Source organism: Syngnathoides biaculeatus, chromosome 3 (assembly GCF_019802595.1).
Source record: "Syngnathoides biaculeatus isolate LvHL_M chromosome 3, ASM1980259v1, whole genome shotgun sequence".
Classification (NCBI taxonomy): Eukaryota; Metazoa; Chordata; class Actinopteri; order Syngnathiformes; family Syngnathidae; genus Syngnathoides; species Syngnathoides biaculeatus.
In genome coordinates this window covers 299,805-319,051 of record NC_084642.1, presented here as the reverse complement: position 1 = coordinate 319,051, position 19,247 = coordinate 299,805, and the positions used below count along the sequence as shown (strand labels likewise).

Sequence of the window (19,247 nt, the reverse complement as noted above, 5' to 3'; positions counted from 1 at the left end):
CAAGAGGTAGGACCCAAACGCAAAGACATAATTTTCGAGGATAGTTTGATTCTTTCAAAGGTCATACACGGGGAAGCAGTCCAAAAAGGCAGAAGCACAAAAAACACGTGGCAAAAAGGCAAAGTCCAAAATTCTGAAATGAGGTCCAATAACTAGAAGGCCAATCATGGAACATGAACAAAACAAGACTTGAATAAAGTGGCACACGCACGCTGTAACTGTCATGATCCTGCCGTTCCAGCCCGGGCTGTGCAGGTGTCTGCGGTTGCTCTGATTGGGAGGTGCACACCTGCGCCTCATGCAGCCTGATTATGCTATGTATTTATATGACCCCGATGACGACTGGCCGGCGCCAGTTCGTTGAGCTTCATGTCCCGTTCCAGCACTCTCGTATCCCTGATCGACAACCTGTGTGTACCGACCTTCGCCCGTTCTCCGACCACCCTTGTAAACCTGGCTCCTTTGATACTTCTGCCTGCCTTGATCGTTCTCCTGTGTACCGACTCCTGCCTGCCCGCTCACCTGCTCTCTTCGCCCGACGTCCCAACTACCGCTGCTGCACCGGACTGCCTGCTCGATCCCCGACCTCGGCATATAATAAACGTTTCTTCTTGAACTACCTTGCATCGTCCGAGTCCTGCATTTGGGTCCTACTCTCGTTCCGATGGGATGTGACAGTAACCAGGGAGATAACACTAACTCAGCGCTTGTGTAATTACACACAATGTTGTGTAGCCCTCCTCTGCAGAAGGAGCAAAGTGAAGAGAATTGAATTCACTACCCAATGTCTCTCTCTTCTGGACACAAAGTGCGCTGAGGAGAGGACACGCGCAAAAATGATGTAATTAACACAAGGCTGCTCCATTATTCTCCATCCAAAGGACACCCATGTTGCCGTTTTTCTGAATTCTTTAAATTTTTATTTTTAGCTCATTGATGTGTGTAGTCTGGATGGAGGTAACATAGATGTGTCATAAGTGTAAACAATTGTTTTTATTTTGCATTACCGCATTAAAAATTTATTGTTTAGAACAATGATCATTATGTGCATGTACTGTATTGAAGCTTGGTTAGAATGAAGTAATAGTAGCCTTCTTTTTCTTCTCCAGAAAAATTACGTGTTATTACGAGCATACCTAACTCATGAAAATTGTGATCTAGCTTCGTCAACCATTTGAAACAATCGCCGTCTTCCACTCATCCCCATCCCGAATCCGCACCAGGTGGTAGGCGCTGCGCAGGTCGAGCTTGGTGAAGATCCGGGCTCCCTGGAGGAGTTCGAATGCTGTAGAGATAAGCGGCAAAGGGTACCTGTTCTTGACTGTGATGTCGTTCAGGCCTCGGTAGTCGACGCAGGGTCGCAGCGTGGAGTCCTTCTTCTTGACAAAAAAAAAACCCCGCACCGGCTGGTGGGGATGAGGGGCGAATGAGTCCAGCTGCCAGCGAGTCCTCGATGTAGTCCCTCATGGCTTGATGCTCTGGTCCTGTTAACGAGAACAGTTTCCCTCTGGGAGGAGAGGTGCCTGGCAGGAGTGCAATCGCGCAGTCGTATGACCGATGTGGCGGCAGAGACTTTGCTTTAGATTCAGAGAAGACCTCCCGTAGGTCATGGTAGCAGGAGGGCACTGCGGTCAGGTCCAGGGCGGTACTAGGTTCTGTTAGCCGAACCGGCGCAACTTGAATACCCCTGTCTCTCCGGACAGCGACACAGCGACTGAGACAGTCCTCTCCCCAAGTCTTGATCTGACCCGTGGCCCAATCTATGTGCGGATTATGTTCTTTGAGCCACGGGCTGCCCAAGATGATGTCGCTACTACGTGCATCGAAGACATGAAAGCTAATACGCTCCGAGTGAGCGTCCGGAAAGCTCATACGTAGCGTCTGAGTGCGATGTGTAACCCGACAAAGGAACTTGCCGTTGGCGGCATAGGCGTGACGAAAACGTTGCTGCCCCCAGCTCCTCGACCACGCTGGGATTTATCAGATTTTCTTCCGATCCAGAATCAATGAAAGCCGTCACAGAGCATGAACGGGAGTCCGTTCCCAAGGTGAGGTGAAGAAGGGACCTCCCTGACCCCGTCGCGGTGTACCACACACTCACCGGAGTAGCGATCCTGATGTCAGAATGCCCTGGTCGAGTCGGGCAACGGGCGATCAAGTGTCCCAAACGCCCGCAGTAAAAACAGCGTCCCTCTCGTCGCCGACGTAAGCGCTCCTCCGCTGAGCTGCCAAGCCCCTCCACTTGCATGGCTTCCGGTGAAGCTGACAACACGGGTGGCCGGGAAGCGGAAACAACCGGACTGCGACTCTCCCTCTCCTCCTCCCTCAGGCCCTCCATCTGTCTCTGCACGGTGAGGCGCTGGTCCACCTTGAGGGCCAATGCGATGAGGGAGTTAAGCGAAGGCGGAAGATCCATGGCCACGAGGTGACCACGGATCTGTGGGGACAGTCCCTCGTAAAACGCGTCATGGAGGGCTTCCTCATTCCAGCGGCTCTCGGCAGCCCGAATTCGGAACTCGATGGCGTAGTCGGACACGCGGCGACGCCCCTGGCGAATTGTCATGAGTGACGACGCCGCCTGGCGTTCCGGAGCCGCATACTGGAACACCTGGGTGAGCGCGCAGACGAAGCTCGCCCATGAGCGGCAGGTCTCCGAGTTACGGCTCCACTCGGCGGTGGCCCATGCCTCCGCCCTCCCTGTCATGTGGGAAATGACGAAGGCGATCCGGGAGCGGTCCATGGGAAAAGCGGGAGCTTGCAGCTCAAAGTGGAGATCGCACTGCGCCAGGAAGTGCTTGACATTACCGGAGTCGCCTGAGAACCGCTCTGGTCGAGAGAGCGGAGTGATGGTGGCACGGGGAGGCACAGGAGCGGCCGCGCTAGCTTGGGAGGCTAGCCACGGTTGCAGCTGGGTGCAGAGCTCCTGGATCTGGTGAGTCATACCCTGGAGAGCAGCCTCTTGCTCACCCAGGCGTTTGCCCTGCACTTGCAGCGCACGGCGAATGGCTTCAGAGTCGACTGGGTCCATGTTCTTGGCTAGATCGTTCTGTCACGGACGAGACTCGGGGGTGGACCCAAATGCACGACTCAGGTGAGAGGTAAGCAGTGCGGAATAAGCCTTTATTCGTTCCAATGTCGGTTACCAGGGAGTCAGTCCAAACAAGCAGCAAGATCAGTAACGGCAGGCTTACGGGGTAGGTCGGGAGACAGGCGTTGGTCGGTACACGGGAGGTAGACGTCAGGAGTACGGTAGTGCGGGAACGAGGCATGAGAGGCAACGATCTAGCAGAGTAATAGTCGTCCCCCGGGTTCTATATGTACTGGGTCTTAATCAAAGGTCATGAGGCGCAGGTGTGCACCTTCAGATTAGCTGGCCACGCCCAGCCCTGGCTGGAATCCAGGAGCATGACATCCGCTGACCCCTGCAAATTCCACAAATGTGGGAATCTCGACTGCATAAGTTCTGTTAGTGGGGACTGCGTTCGCTCTCTTCCCTGAGCTCATGTCAATACCAATTGTTGAGAAACTAGATTTATTTGTTTTATAAGTGAACTTAAATTGCTGCTTTTAATGCTGATTTCATTGATTAGAAGAAAAAAATATTAAAAGTTACTTGAATGTGTGACAAAGTAATGCCCCCTAAACGTAATAACTAGTTAGACCACCCTCGGGAGCAACAACTGAACTCGAGCATTTTCTGTAAATGGACTTTAGTCTTTACGTCTCTCTGGAGATATAAGATCATGCCAATACATTTTATTGAAATCAAGACTGACTGACTAAACCACTCACAACATTTTGTTTTTAAAGGTGTTCAGAAGTTACTGTAATTTGCTTGTGTGTTTTGGATCATTTTCCTGCTGCAGAACCCAAGTGGGCTTCAATTTGAGATCACAAACTGATGGCTGAATTTTCACCACCAGCCTTTTCTTGTAAGGAGCAGAATTCATGGTTCTGCGTTTAACGGTAATCTCTGAACTTCTCTCCTCCAAACTTCTCCAGCTCAGCGTCTCGCCTGCCATTTCCCAGTGGATCTACAACTTCCTCACGGGCAGGACACAGCAGGTGAGGCTGGAGAACACCACCTCATCCACATGCACTATCTATTACTATCTATGACTATTAACTGAGGAAAGGGAGGCTTGCAGTTCTTTTGAAGTTGTCTTGAGTTCCTTGGTGGCATCCTGGATCGCTATTGCTGTTTTCTTGGTAATCTTTGTAGGCCGGCCACTTTTGGGAAGGTTTACCACTGTTCCATGATTTTTCCATTTCAGGATAGTTGCTCTTGCTTTGGTTAACTGGAATCCGAGATTTAGAAATGGCCTTTGAAACCCTTTCCAAGCTTGTCGATGTCAGTTCCTTCATTTACTTTACACACAGGGCAAAGATACATTTTTGCAGAATAAATAAAATCACCATTTAAAAACAGCATTTTAAATTCACCGGACGCATTTCCAGATTAGTGTATTCCAGCGCTCTCCCTTGATGTGTGGCGCCTCCAAGCAACTGCTTACTCTGCTTCCACACTGAACACTTCAAACACCAGCAGTCGACAAAAAAAATAATGTCAGCAGTGAATGACTCCACCTGAAGACCATCTGAAGATCCATCCATCCATTTTCTGAGCCGCTTATCCTTAGCTGCATCTTATCTAGACAGCTGTGTGCCATTCAATAATGGTGTTCAATCCAGTAAACTGACCACAGGTGGACTCCATTCAAGTTGGAGAAGGACCTCAAGGACAATCAGTGGAAATCTGATACACCTAACCTCAAGTTTGAGTGGCCTTGCAAATGAAGTAAATACTGATTTACCCATTATGTTTGAATATTTACATGATTTATAAATTGACATAAATGTCTGAAAACATGACTGCCTTCATAATTTATGAAGATTTTTTTTGCTTTTAATGAAATTTTGCAGCAAAATGTGGAAAATGTGAAGGGGTGTGAAACCTTTATGGTGATACTGTATGAAAGTCTTAAGAGGTTCTGAGTTGACGTACTATACAGTTTATGTGGAGCAAGCCATAAGCATATCTTTGCCACTTATCCTCACGAGTGTCGCAGGAGTGCTGGAGCTTATCCCAGTTGTCGGGAGCCAGGTAACACCATGAACTGGTTGCCAGCCAATCACAGGGCACATGGAAAGAGACAACATTGCACTCACAATAGAGTGCAATGTCTCCAATTAATGTTGCATGTTTTCGGGATGTCTGAGGGAACCAGAATGCCCGGAAAAAACCCACGTAGGCATTGGTAAAAATGCAAACTCCACACAGGTGCCCCCATCCTCAGAACTGTGAGGCCAACGTTCTCACCAGATGATCCCCCATCATCAGACAATTTTCATTTTCCTTTGTAAAAAGTGAATTTTTTTTGTTGTCACTTTTTAACCTAACCCTAACCCTACACCCTGAACTGGTTGCCAACCAATCACACGGCACATCAAGACAAACTCGCACTTACACTCACACAATTTGGGGGAATTTTGACTGTCCAATTCATGTTGCATGTTTTTGGAATGTGGGAGGAAACCGGAGTGACCGGAGAAAACCTACACAGGCACAGGGAGAACATGCAAACTCCACACAGGCGGGTCCGGGATTGAACCGGGGACCTCAGTACTGTGAGGCAAACACTTTACCAGGTGGTTCACTGTGCCATCATTTCAACACTCTCAAAGTTCAAATCTTTGTAGATTAAAAAAAAATCTATAACTATTCTTGAATGAAACCAAAGATCAAAATGTGTTTGAGGCCAAAACTTTTATTTGAGAAATAATAATATAAACCTTCTTGTATCTTTTTTTCTCTCTTTACAGGTGTTTTCCTATAAAAAGAGAAATATTTGTGTTTTTTAAAATTACCCATCAAATTTTAATGATCAATCTATGAAATTATACATAGCGACTCAAGCGAATTTTAAGGGACCATCTGACTGGAGGTGTCTTACGATGAAAAACAGCGATGGGTCGTTGTTTTTTTGTTTTTTTTTTTCTTCTGGGCTAGAATATTTTAGATTATGTTTGGGAAGTGGAGCCGCAACGAAATGTTGCGGGCCCGCTGGCAGCCCCCGGTGATCGTGCCGGACGGTAGTTTTTAAAAGTCTGCAGGCGTTGTCAACATGTTCAATGGCTACATTGATTACAATAGTAAGTTAAGATATACTTGATATAATGTGAGCACACGTGCATCATATACTGTACGCTGTCACTTTTGTATCTGCTTTGTTGCATTTGACTTATCGGCTGATTGGTGTCGGCAGGTTGGTGTCAATCCAAAATGTCCCATCATCGTGGTGGCATTGGTCTTTAGAATTAATTCCATGAATGCCACTTTTTAAAGTCTTTCTCATTTTGAGAAATATTGTGCAATAAAGACTTGTGTTTTCATTCCCTCAATTCTCTTCCATTTGGGAAAAAATCCTCTTTTCAATGATCTGTCCATTTAAAATCCCTGTGGAAGTACCCAGAAAAGCATCACTACTGATCAGCACTTTGATTTGACCGGATAAACACCAATGATCATAAAAGTCGACCAAATACCAAATATGTCTTGGAGTCTGATCCATGTATGAACAGCTGCCAAATTCTTTTCAGATGGGTACGAAAGTACATACAACGAAGTAGATTACAAAGCAGAGTGGCGCAGCAGAAGCGTGCTGGGCCCATAACCCAGAGGTCGATGGATCGAAGCCATCCTCTGCTAACAGAATGTGAGGTTCCATTCTTCTTCAGTGAGAAACAAAAACTTGTATCCTCATTGATTGAGGGCCACTTCCTCAATGCACTTTTGACTGGAGATATCCACACATGTACTGGAGCTTACTGTCAGAATTTTCAGTCTAGACAGGGTCACTGGTTTGCTCGGTCAGCGTGACATCATGTCGAGCATGCAAATCTCTCAGCATATTCCACCAAGGCAGTCTTTGTGTGCAGCGTAAAGACTACACCTACAAGCAATTGTTCATGTTTGACCGATTTAAAGATTAAAAATACAATTAAATATTGAGCACATTATACATCTGCTAAACACTCCATGAAACGTTATTTGGTTGTAAGAAATAAAATTGATCCCAAAATGAAGAACGTGGCTTATTTTTGGTATTCATCATGAAACATGATCACTCTCACTTTCTAAATGTTGATCTCCTCACAATCCTATTTTGAACCACTGGGATGCAAATCATTTTCAGTCGTGCTCAATATAATTGCAGGCCAATGTCACTAACCAGATTAATGCATTTTCAGTTTATTTTTTATTACTACGATTCAAACAACGGTGGTGAAGCTCTCAAGAATTGGCGTCATAGTTCTGAGGAACGGGATTCAAATCCCGGCCCCTGCCTGTGTGGAAATCCCAAAAATATTCAAGTATTCATTGGAAACTCTAAATTGCTCTGAGGTGTGAGTGTGAGAGCGACTGTTGTCTATCCTGTGGCGACCCCTAATGGGACAAGCCGAAAGGAAAAGAAGAAGATTGTAGTTTCCGCCCACATTCCAAAGACATGCATTCATTGGACACTCTAAATTGCCCTTAGGTGAGATTGTGAGAGCAAATGTTTTTGTTTCTACGTCTCCTGTGATTGGCTGGCAACCATCAAGCTTCTTTTTGGTCTTCCTCTCGCTCTTTGGCCTGGCAGCTCCATCCTCATTCACGCACATTTATTCTGTTTTAATTCGGCTCATCTTCAATACTCTCCTTTCCAGCGCATGCCTCCATCTTTCTCGCAGATACTGACTTTGGTCCTGAGTCAAGCCTTCACTACTCTTTCCCATCACTTCAGTGATTTTCAAATTTAAATTAACATTCTCTCCCGAGCACAAATCATTGTGTGAAGCAGAGTGGCACAGCGGAAGCGTGCTGGGCCCATAACCCAGAGGTCGATGGATCGAAACCATCCTCTGCTAACAGGGTTTCTTTTGGTCTTCTTCTGTAGTTAAAAATTGTGGCCAATAATTTGTCTCCTCTTCAGCAGTCACTTCCTTGATTCACTTCTACTGGACATGCTCAACATACACATATATTACTGCCAATTCAGGATTTTCAGTCTGGACAGGGTCACGCGTTTGCTTGGTCTCTATTTCATTTTGTCTAGCATGCAAATATATATATATTTGCAAAACATATATACAGTAGTGCTGTCGAGCGTTGGCTTCACAGTTCTGAGGACCGGGATCAGAGCCCTCCTCCACCTGTGTGGAGTTTGCATGTTCTCCCCCTACCTGCGTGGGTTGTCTCCAAGCAGGCCAGTTTCCTCCCACATCCCAAAAACATGCATTCCATGGAGCCTCTAAATTGCCCCAAAATGTGATTTTGAGTGCGACTGTTGTCTGTCTCCATGTGCCCATGTTGATTGACGTGGGAGTCAGCAAATGAGAAAGTCGAGCTGGCTGACAACTTTCTGCCATTCTGAATTGAACCAGGACATTTATTGGTCTAAACATGAATCAAACACCTGTCAGGAATTTTTATATTCAGTTCCTTGTTCAAGGAAAAAGTAAATTAATTGTAACATGGAAGATTTGAATTGTTGTGTATTTGAAGGTTTTGAGAGGGTGAATTTAATTTCCACTTGCACAGTTGTTTGGCTGATTTAAAAACCAACATCTAATTCTGTTTTGTTTTGTTTAACAGAAAATTTGGAGTAGCATGAAAAGTGTTGAAGGCAGCATTTTTTTTTTCTTGGGATGAATTTGACATTTTCTAAACTGCTGCTTATTGTGAAGTGAATGGAGTTTGCACGCATCATATAAACACTGGATGAAGTTTACACCAGTCAGTCAAAGTAAAAACAAATAATCTAAATGATTGCTCGTACCTTAAAAGGATCACTTTAAGAAGTGCCAGTCGTCCAGGGGTGGACTATGGCCCGCAAGCACACGTTTCACGGAGCTCAACTACGTACAGGACACACGTTGCCCTTTTCCATGTTTTATAGACGAATTTGTCTGCTCGATAGGGACGAGTTTTCGCAAGGTTTGGTTCAGCCACAGTCGCCCAGATGCGCAAACTCACACATTCCCATGAGTGTGTGAGTTTCATACTCACCATAGATGTCTTTACTGTCACGAACGGGGCACGAGGGCAAACCCAAATGCACGACTCCAGAGACACGGAGACAGTGCAGAAGAAATCTTTATTCAGTCCAAGGTCAGTGTTCAGGTAGGCAGTCCAAACCAGGCAGAAGTAATAGTACGGCAGGCTTACGAGGGTGGTCAGTGGACAGGCGTGGGTCGGTACACAGAGAGCAGAAGTCAGGCAAACAGGAGTGCGGGAGCGAGGGATCAAGGACGACAATCTAGCGAAGGACAAGTCGTCCCCCAAGTCCTACAAATACACTGGGAGGCATCAGCTGGAACAAGGTGCAGGTGTGCTCTGACTAATTGGCTAGCCATGCCCAGCCTGGGCAGGAAGCCAGGAGCATGACAGTACCCCCCCCCCCAACGGCCGGCTCTGGACGGCCCAGGAGCATCTGGATGAGCCGCGTGAAAGTCCCTGATGAGGGAGCGGTCCACGACGAAGCGGGAAGGGATCCAGGAGCGCTCCTCCGGGCCATATCCCTCCCAGTCCACCAGGTACTGGATCCGCCTTCCTCTGCGGCGGGAAGACAGCAGCCGGCGCACAGTATACACCGGCCCACCGTCCACCATGCGGGGGGGCAGTGGGGGGCTTGACCGGAGGAGCCAGCGACGAAGTGCGATTCGGGCGAAGTCTGCTGATGTGGAACGTAGGGTGCACCCTCATCGACCTGGGCAGTTTCAGCGAGACGGCGACCGGGTTAATGATCTTGGAAACCGGGAACGGGCTAACAAACCTGCGAGCAAGTTTGCGGGATTCCGTCCGCAGCAGGAGATCTTTGGTAGAGAGCCACACTCGCTGTCCCACTCTGAGCGGCCCTTCTTTTGCAGTCCGCTGCGGACTTGTAGGCGCTGCTCATGCGCAGCAGTGTCCTCCGAGCTGCTTCCCAGGTCCGTTTGCAGCGTCGCACCACAGCCAGGGCCGATGGGACCGCGGAGTCTGTGGCCAGTGGAGGAAACAGGGACGGAGGATAGCCATGCACGACATGGAGTGGAGCCATACCTGTTGAGGCGGAGGGTAGAGAATTGTTGGCATACTCCACCCACTTGATGTGCTGGCTCCACGTGCTCTGGTCCCTGGATGCCAGACATCGAAGACCGGTCTCCAACTCCTGATTTATCCTCTCAGTCTGGCCATGAGACGATGACCCGATGTCAGACTAGCTGAGGCGCCAATGAGGTTGCAGAACTCCTTCCAGAAGCGGGCGCTAAATTGCGGAACCCTGTCCGAAACGATGTCCTGGGGTAGCCCGTGGTAACGGACGACCTCGTCAAACACCAGCTGGGCTGTCTGCTTGGCCAATGGGATCTTCGGAAGCGGCACGAAGTGGACCATCTTGGAGAAACGGTCCACTACAGACCAACCACCCAGGTTAAGCCGGACACGAAGCACGCCTCTGGCAGGATAGGAGCGGCCTCTGATTCCGTGCGCTCCCCCTCGTGGATCCGCGAGAGTGCATCCGGCTTGGGCGGAAGGACAGAGTTAAGTGGAAGCGGATGAAGAACAGGGCCCACCTGGCCTGGCGGGCGTTCAGCCGCTTCGCGGTCTTCAGGTACTCAAGGTTCTTGTGGTCAGTGAATACCACGAACGGAACTTGCGAGCCCTCTAACCAGTGCCGGCACTCCTCCAACGGCGTCTTGTCCGCCAGCAGTTCTCGATCCACCCACGTCGTAGTTCCTCTCTGCCGGGGTCAGCTTCCTAGAAAGGAACGCGCATGGGTGGATCCGACCATCCCTGGGACTCCTCTGAGACAAGACGGCTCCGATTCCTGAATTAGATGCATCCACCTCCGCCATAAACTGGTTATCTGGGTCCGGAACAGTGAGAATGGGCGCAGCACTGAAACTTGCCTTTAGCCTGCTGAAGGCCTCCTGCCAGGTCCACGAGAAGGTGGTGTGTGGCGAGGTGAGCGCATGCAGAGGAGCGGCCACGGAACTGAAGTTCCTTATGAACTTCCTATAGAAATTGGCGAATCGCAAAAACCTCTGTACGTCCCTCCAGTTGGCGGGGGTAGCCCAACGCAGCACCGCGTCGACCTTCCCGGGGTCCATACGTATCTCTCCCTCTGCCAGGACGAAGCCCAGGAAGCACACGGATCCCCGATGGAACTCACTTGTCCATATTTACGTACAATTGGTGCTTCAGCAGACGCCGGAGCACTTCTCTGACTTGTCGAATGTGAGAGGTTAGATCTGCCGAAAAGATGAGAATGTCATCCAGGTATACAAAGACAGACTTATTCAGAAACTCCCGAAGCACGTCAATGAAGTTTTGAAAGACGGCCGGGGCGTTGGTCAGTCCAAAAGGCATCACAAGATACTCATAATGCCCTGGGGGTGTTGAACGCCGTCTTCCACTCATCTCCTTCCCGAATCCGCACCAGATGGTAAGCGCTGCGCAGGTCGAGCTTAGTGAAGATCCGGGCTCCCTGAAGGAGTTCGAATGCTGTAGCGATCAGTGGCACCGGTTCTTGACTGTGATGTCGTTCAGTCCTCGGTAGTCCACGCAGGGTTGCACCGTGGAGTCCTTCTTCTTGACAAAAAAAAAAAAAAAAAAAACGCACCGGCTGGTGGGGATGAGGGGCGAATGAGTCCGGCTGCCAGCGAGTCCTCGATGTAGTCCCTCATGGCTTGATGCTCTGGTCCTGTTAACGAGAACAGTTTCCCTCTGGGAGGAGAGGTGCCTGGCAGGAGTTCAATCGCGCAGTCGTATGACCGATGTGGCGGCAGAGACTTCGCCTTAGATTCGGAGAAGACCTCCCGGAGGTCATGGTAGCAGGAGGGCACCGCGGTCAGCGCTAGGTTCTGTTAGACGAACCGGTGCGACTTGAATACCCTTGTCTTCCTGGACAGCGAAACAGCAACTGCGACAGTCCTCTCCCCAAGTCTTGATCTGACCCGTGGCCCAATCTATGTGCGGGTTATGTTCTTTGAGCCACGGACAGCCCAGGATGACGTCGCTACTACGTGCGTTGAAGACATGAAAGCTAATACGCTCCGAGTGAGCGTCTGGAAAGCTCATACGTAGCGTCTGAGTGCAATGTGTATCCCAACAAAGGAACTTGCCGTTGGCGGCATAGGCGTGACGAAGCCGTTGCATGGGGAAAGTTGCTGCCACCAGCTCCTTGACCACGCGGGGATTTATCAGGTTTGCGTCCGACCCGGAATCTATGAAAGCAGTCACAGTGCATGAACGGGAGTCCGTTCCCAAGGTGAGGTGAAGAAGGGACCTCCCTGACTCCGCCGCGGTATACCGCACACTCACCGGAGTAGAGATCCTGATGTCGGAGTGCTTTGGTCGAATCGGGCAGCGGGCGACCAAGTGTCCCAACCGCCCGCAGTAAAAACAGCGAAAGTGGAAAGTGTACTTGTTTGTTCATGTGTGTGTAAGATTGCTCAGTACATGTGTGGTTATCATTTCTTTAAGAGACAACAGGTGCTTCTGGTTCTAAAGGTTCTGATGATTAGATGTTCTTGTGCTATCTCCTTGTAAGCGGGTGCCACTTTATCTAGAGGAGAGCAAAGCATTTCTTTCTTGGAAGCAGATGTATGATAATTATATTCACAATTATTCCTACAGCCTTGTGACAAACAAATAAAAGCCATTTGGAACCAGAACCCCAGGTGGTCACCTACGGTATGGCTGACTGTGGCAGCACCAAATTGGTATTAGAATTCCTTTGAAGCAGACTTGTTTGTCTTACTTTCTAAGCTCGGACCTTAATTCTCCTCACTTAGGTTTTCCATCCATTTCTTTGCCGCTTATCCTCACAAGGCTCACGGGAAGTGCTCGAGCCTATCCCAGCTGTCAACAGGCAGGAGGCGGGGTACACCCTTAACTACTTGCCAACCAATCGCATGGCCTATTGAGACAAACAGCTGCACTCACAATCACACCTCGGGGCAATTTGGAGTGTCCAATTGATGTTGGATGTTTTTGGGATGTGGGAGGAAACGGGAGTGCCTGGAGAAAATCCACGTAGGCACGGGGAGAACACGCAAACTCCACACAGGCGGGGCCGGGATCGAACCCGGGTCCTCAGAACTGTGAGGCCAACGCTTTACCAGCTGATCCACTGATCCACCGTTCCACCCACTTAGGTTTTATCTTATATAATACAAAAATACACGTCTTACATAGTGTCAAAATACACTACAAGAGTAAGAAAAGTCAGCAGACAAAATGAAGTCAAATGGAGAATGGAGGAACTCTACATGCTCAATGGACGCTAAAGCACTTGAGGGAATTGACATTTTTCTTCACAAAGATACAAGCTGAACAGAAAGCAAATGGAGGTACTGCGGCATATTTACATGAATTCTGGACACGGTATGAGGATGAGAAAGCCCAGTTTTCTGCATTCAGTGTTGAAAAACTGACTGACAATCCGGCTAAAATTGTCATTGTCAGAACGTTTAATGAGACAGTGAGTGCAAATGACATTATTTATTGGCTGGGTAGATATTGCACGGTAAAAGGCCAAGATATGAAGGTGAGAAATGAGGACGTCATCTGGAATTGCACCTCGTGAGTCCCCATTTAACAATGGCAAGACTCTCAGGGTTTCCAGGGCCTGAAACATCTCCCATCAATAATAGTTTTGGGAGAAAACCGTGGTTACATTTATTACCAAGGGCAGCCCAAGCCATGCCATAAGTGTGGTAAGCACGGGCACCTGGCAGAGGCCTGTCAGCAAGTCATTTGTGACAAACGTAGAGAAATTGGGCACACATTTAAAAAAATGTCCCAATGGCAGAAAGTGCAATCTCTGTGGTGACTCAGACCATTTTTTAAGAAATTGCCCTGAATCTTTTGCCAACAGATTAAAGGCTGGAATGCGAGATAAAAAGGATAAGGAAAAAGAAAATGGAGAACCGGAAATGAAAATTGTTAACGAGGAATTGGAGAGAGGTGAGGGGGAGGAAACTTAAAAACCTGTAAATGAGGAGGAGGAAATAAGTGGGGAGGAAGAGGGCTCAGTACAATTAATGGAGAGTCACCGGAGAATTAGTCCGCTGCAGGAAATGGCTCCAACTAACCCTGGCGAGACGAGTCTGACACAAATTGACGAGACGCCAACATCTTGTGCGGCAAAACTGAAATGATTAGCCTCAGAACTCTCCTCTGAGTCCTCTCGAGGCTCACAAAAAGAGGAAAGCCCCCGAATTCAGAAAACTCAAACGAATGTCGAATATTTCCCTCAAGTTCCCCAAACAAACTCTCCTTTTTGAATGTTGTTTTGCTGTCAAATATTACAAATAAATATTTATGGTTTTAATGAAAAGAATGACAGATTTGATCTTTCAGAAAGTTTGCAATTTTACATGTTGGGTCGGGCACAACTTATGGGTGGAGATTTTAATTGTGTGTTAAGAAGAAAGGACAAAAAGGGAGTTGGGGATGATTTTAAAGTTGACAAAACGTGTGTCAGGTTTTTAAATTAAGACTGTTTTAAAGTGATGTATCCGAGAGGACAAGGTTTCAACTGGTTCAGTGGAGACCACTCGAAAGCCTCTCGAAAAGACTATATTTTTACATGAGACTGGGCACCTTTGGATGCATTTTTAACGCCCGTTTTTTTTTCTCAGACCATCTGCTGTTGTCCTGCACATTACAAATCCCCACTGCCGTGACTTTTGGAAGGGGTCTGTAGAAACTGAACTGCTCCCTGCTGATGAGACCTTGGTTGGCCAGTGCAGGGAGCAGTACCAAGAGTGGCAGACCCTCCAGGATTTTTTTGAATCGCAGGCACAATGGTGGGAAATGATAAAAGTGAGGACTCGGGCCTTTTTTAAGAAAGCAGGAAGGAGAAAAAAGAAAAGGAAATGAAACTCATGGCGGGACTGGAAAAAAGAACGTTATTTTAAACTGAGAGAAAAAGGGATTAATTTAAACGATAAAATCAAACAGGTAAAAAAGGAATTGACAATTGTAGCAGAAATTAAAAGCAAAGGGGTGAAAATGAGAAGTAGAGAACGGGAAATTGAGGAAGGAGGGAAAATGCACAAGGTACTTTTTTTTTTAAAAAAAATCATGGACAAGGGTGGGGGCATTTTTAAACTACAGAAGGAAAATGGAGAAACCACAGAAGAAAATGGTGAGTTGCAAAATATTGTGGAAACCTTTGATCAAAAACTATACGATTGGAAAGACACCCTAGTAGAGAGGATGTCAGAGGTTTTAAATTTTATGGAAAAAAAACAATGATCAAAAAGGAGCTTTTAATACAAAGTTTTACCCTGGATGAACTGAAAAAATGTGCATCACTTTTAAGAAGTCCAACTCCCCAGGAGAGGATGGGCTCCCTTTAGAATTTTATTTAACTTTTTGGGACATTTTAGCACCACATTTGATCACTGTTTTTAACGAGTTTGACAAGACCGGTCGACTACCTGACAGTTTTAGGGGAAGGATACTGACCTTATTTCATAAAAAGGGAGAAAAAAAATCTTAAAAATTGGCGACCTATCACGCTTTTACATTTTGACTGTAACCCTTTTAGCGAACTTTTAGCAACCCACATCTGCATAGTTTTAGAAGACCTGATTGACCCGGAGCAAACTTGTGCTATCCCAGGGAGGAGGATCACAGACAGTCTTTTATTGATCCGCTACACCATCTGTTATGCGAGAAACAGAAATATGAGAACGGTTGTTATAAATTTAGACTTTAAAAAAGCTTTTGACCGAGTCTCGCATGAATACCTTTTTATGCTACAAGAAAAATGTGGATTTCCAGAAAGGTATGTAGAGTGAGTAAGATTATTATATAAAGACATCACTAGTAAATGTATGCTTAATGGGAACCTGACCAAAGCAGTTCACATTAACTGTGGTGTACGTCAGGGGTGCCTGTTATCTGCCCTGCTCTACATCCTGTACATCGAACCTTTAGCACAAGTTGTGAGAAAAGACAAAATGATGAAGGGTGTAAATATTCCAGGGAGCGGGGGTCTTAGCACATTATGTATTTTATATATGGATGATTTCAACATTTTACACACAGATCTTTTATCAGTTTAGAGGACACTGGACTTGACCGACTGATATGGACAGGCCTCTGGGTCCAAACTTAACAGAGAGAAGACTCAAGCCCAATTTCATGGACCATGGACTGAGGTGGAGAAGACTAGACTATCATTGTCGGTGACACAGATGGACCAAAAAATCCTTGGGCTGAAATTTGGTAAAGATGGTGGAGGGAAAACATTGGGGTGACGTCACAGGGAAAGTTAGGAAAAGACTCGGGTTCTGGGGACTAATACTGTTGACTTTTGAAGGGAAAGTGTTAATTATAAAAGCAGTTATTTTACCCCTGCTTTTACTAATTGGTTCTGTTTTTACCTTAACAAGAAGTGTGCTTTTAGATCTGGATCAAGCCATCTTTTACTTTTTCTGGGGCTCCAAGTGGGAAAGACTCAAGAGGCAGGTTGTCAAGAAGAAGAAAAAGGAGGAAAAGGCGTGCCAAACTTCCAGATCTTCCTGGGGAGCAGATGTACATTGTTACACTTAAGTGCATTGGGCCCATCCAGTACTCCAAAATGCCAAGCTATGGCATGTTTCTGGATGGGCTCATACCTCCGGAAGCTGAAACTCATTCCAGTTGACAACAAATTTCCTGTCACTTTTAAATTACCACCTGCATATGCCTTTATTAAGATTATTTTAAACATTTTAAACTGGAACATGAACGCTGTCAGGTTTTAAAAACTCATCGTGCTCTTATTTCTGCTGTGCAGGAAGGAGATACAGTGAGCTCGGTCCGTGGCTTGCAGTCGGCGAGTCCACAACAATTGAGCACAACGTAAACCATCCTGCACTCCCAAACAGACTTTGGGACCTGTCATGGTTTTCTGCCCATGTAGTCCTCCCAGTCAGGACCGTTATGCACTCCCAACATGCCCCCGACCAGGTTGTGGCGCCCCTGAGTCGGTAAGCCATCTCTTCTGGGAGTGCAGTTCTGCCGTAGACCTGTGGGCGACAGCCGGCAACCTGCAATTCCCGGACATACCAGCAAGGGGTGTCCTAAACGAGCAATTTGTGCTCTATGGGGTGAGCCAGTCGAGGTTTACAAAGGAGGAGTTTGAGATAAGAACAGATTTTCTTTTGTACACTTTTATTGTCTCAAGACTTTACATTACAATCATCCAAAAATAGGAAACACTTTTTACAATTCATTCATAATTTACATAAACATGAAGACTGTCTAGGCTTTAAAAGAATCAATTGGGCAATAAATATGGTACTAAAAAGGCTCAATTTTTTTCCACTGTGCAGACACGGAATGATTATTTTAAACATTTTAAACTGGAACATGAACGCTGTCAGGTTTTAAAAACTCATTGTGCTCTTATTTCTGCTGTGCAGGAAGAAGATACAGTGAGCTCGGTCCGTGGCTTGCAGTCGGCGAGTCCACAACAATTGAGCACAATGTAAACCATCCTGCACTCCCAAACAGACTTTGGGACCTGTCATGGTTTGCTGTCCATGTAGTCCTCCCAATCAGGACCGTTATGGACTCCCAACATGCCCCGACCAGGTTGTGGCGCCCCTGAGTCGGTAAGCCATCTTTTCTGGGAGTGCAGTGCTGTCGTAGACCTGTGGGCAACTGCCGGCCACCTGCAATTCCCGGACTTACTGGCAATGGGGGTCCTCAATGAGCAGTTCGTGCTCTATGGGGTGAGCCAGTCGAGGTTTACGAAGGAGGGGTTCGAGAGGCACTGGCTCACCGTTGCTGCCATCAAAGATGCCATTTGGACCTCCAGAAACTTGATGGTAAGGAGGTACAGACAGTCCCCCCCGCGCCATCCCGTCTCTGTGGCGCCACCATCAAGGGTCCACGCGGCAGGCCACGACACAGCCACAAAGTCGTCTGTGCCTCACGTGGAGGAGGGAACCGGAGCTTCACGATGCAGGTTCAGCGGCCTGGCGATATGGGAGAAGAAGGAGTGAAAGAAGAGAAGAATGTCGGCGATCGTTGCTGGGCAATTGGTAGGTTCCTGGAGCGTGCTGTTTGAGAGTGTGTGTGATGAGTTTCACTTAGTAAAGGATCATTCCATGTTTGCACAGTGGAAAACATTGATCTTTTTTTCAGTACAATATTTATTGTCTTATTTATTCTTTTAAAGCCGAGACAGTGTTCATGTTTATGTAAATTATAAATTAAATGTAAAATGTTTCTCTTTTTAAATGTTTGTAATGTAAAGTCTTAAGACAATAAAAGTGAACAAAAGAAAAAAATCTGTTCTTGTCAGTTCAATATCTGATACGTCCCCTATCCGGGGACCGTATATTATATGGATTTTTGGAGCAGGGAGATGGAATAGGGGTTTGCTCCGTCCTTTCCACGCATGAACCTGGGATTGCAGTACCTCCAAGAACAGTGCACCTGCACTAATGATGTCAATGAGAACTCTGAGAAAGCAACCATAAGGACTTTTGTTTTGTCTTGACAAAGTACCAATCCATCCATCACTTCATATGTTGAAAACAACACAGCTGCCATTTCTTGTAAACCGTTGATCGATTGATGTTTGCAAGACGTGTCATATGTGAGTCACAAGTGATTGTCATGAGTCAATTTGTGTGGCACCAAAGCTTTGGCTTGTAGGCTGGACAATCGGGTCGTATTTACTGGTGCCAAGTTGATATCGCTTCTCGGTCTTTTGGGTAAGATCAAGTGTAGTTAATATCTCACGCGTTCCTTATCTGGGAACCAATTGTTCTCTTGATTTTTAAGAACCAGGAGATGAATTTGTGTCTTCCTCCAGCAACTTCAAGCATCAACCTGGTATTGCAGTATCTTCAGGAATGGTGCATGAGAAGACAGTTCAGAAAAGCAAGGAAAGATGAAGAAAAATAGTGATGCACAAAAAAAAAACCTATTCTTATCTCACTGGACTGAATGGAGATGCTGGGGATTGAACCCAAGACTTCATACATGTAAAGCATGCACCCTACCACTGAGATACATCTCCTGACCACACCAGAGGCACAAAGGAGAGTCATCCATGGCTCACCCGGAGGAGGGAACTGGAGCTTCACGTTGAAGGTCTCGCCGCAGCGGCCTGGTGATATGGGAGAGGAAGGAGTAAAAGAGGAGAAAAACGTCAGCGACCGTCGCTGGAATACGTGACAGGTTCCCTGAGCGTGCTGTTTGGGAGTGT

The 19,247-nt window shown here is 47.0% G+C and overlaps 1 non-coding gene and 2 pseudogenes across 1 annotated transcript; all 3 read left to right on the top strand.

Annotated features, from left to right (window-relative positions):
* The first annotated feature begins 7,839 nt into the window (after window positions 1-7,839).
* On the top strand, window positions 7,840-7,911 carry trnam-cau (transfer RNA methionine (anticodon CAU)). Its single transcript has one exon. It is a non-coding gene; the product is annotated as a tRNA-Met (tRNA).
* A 10,342-nt stretch (window positions 7,912-18,253) lies between these two features.
* On the top strand, window positions 18,254-18,474 carry LOC133498684 (U2 spliceosomal RNA; annotated as a pseudogene).
* Window positions 18,475-18,730: 256 nt separating this feature from the next.
* Window positions 18,731-18,905, top strand: LOC133498687 (U2 spliceosomal RNA; annotated as a pseudogene).
* Window positions 18,906-19,247: the final 342 nt, after the last annotated feature.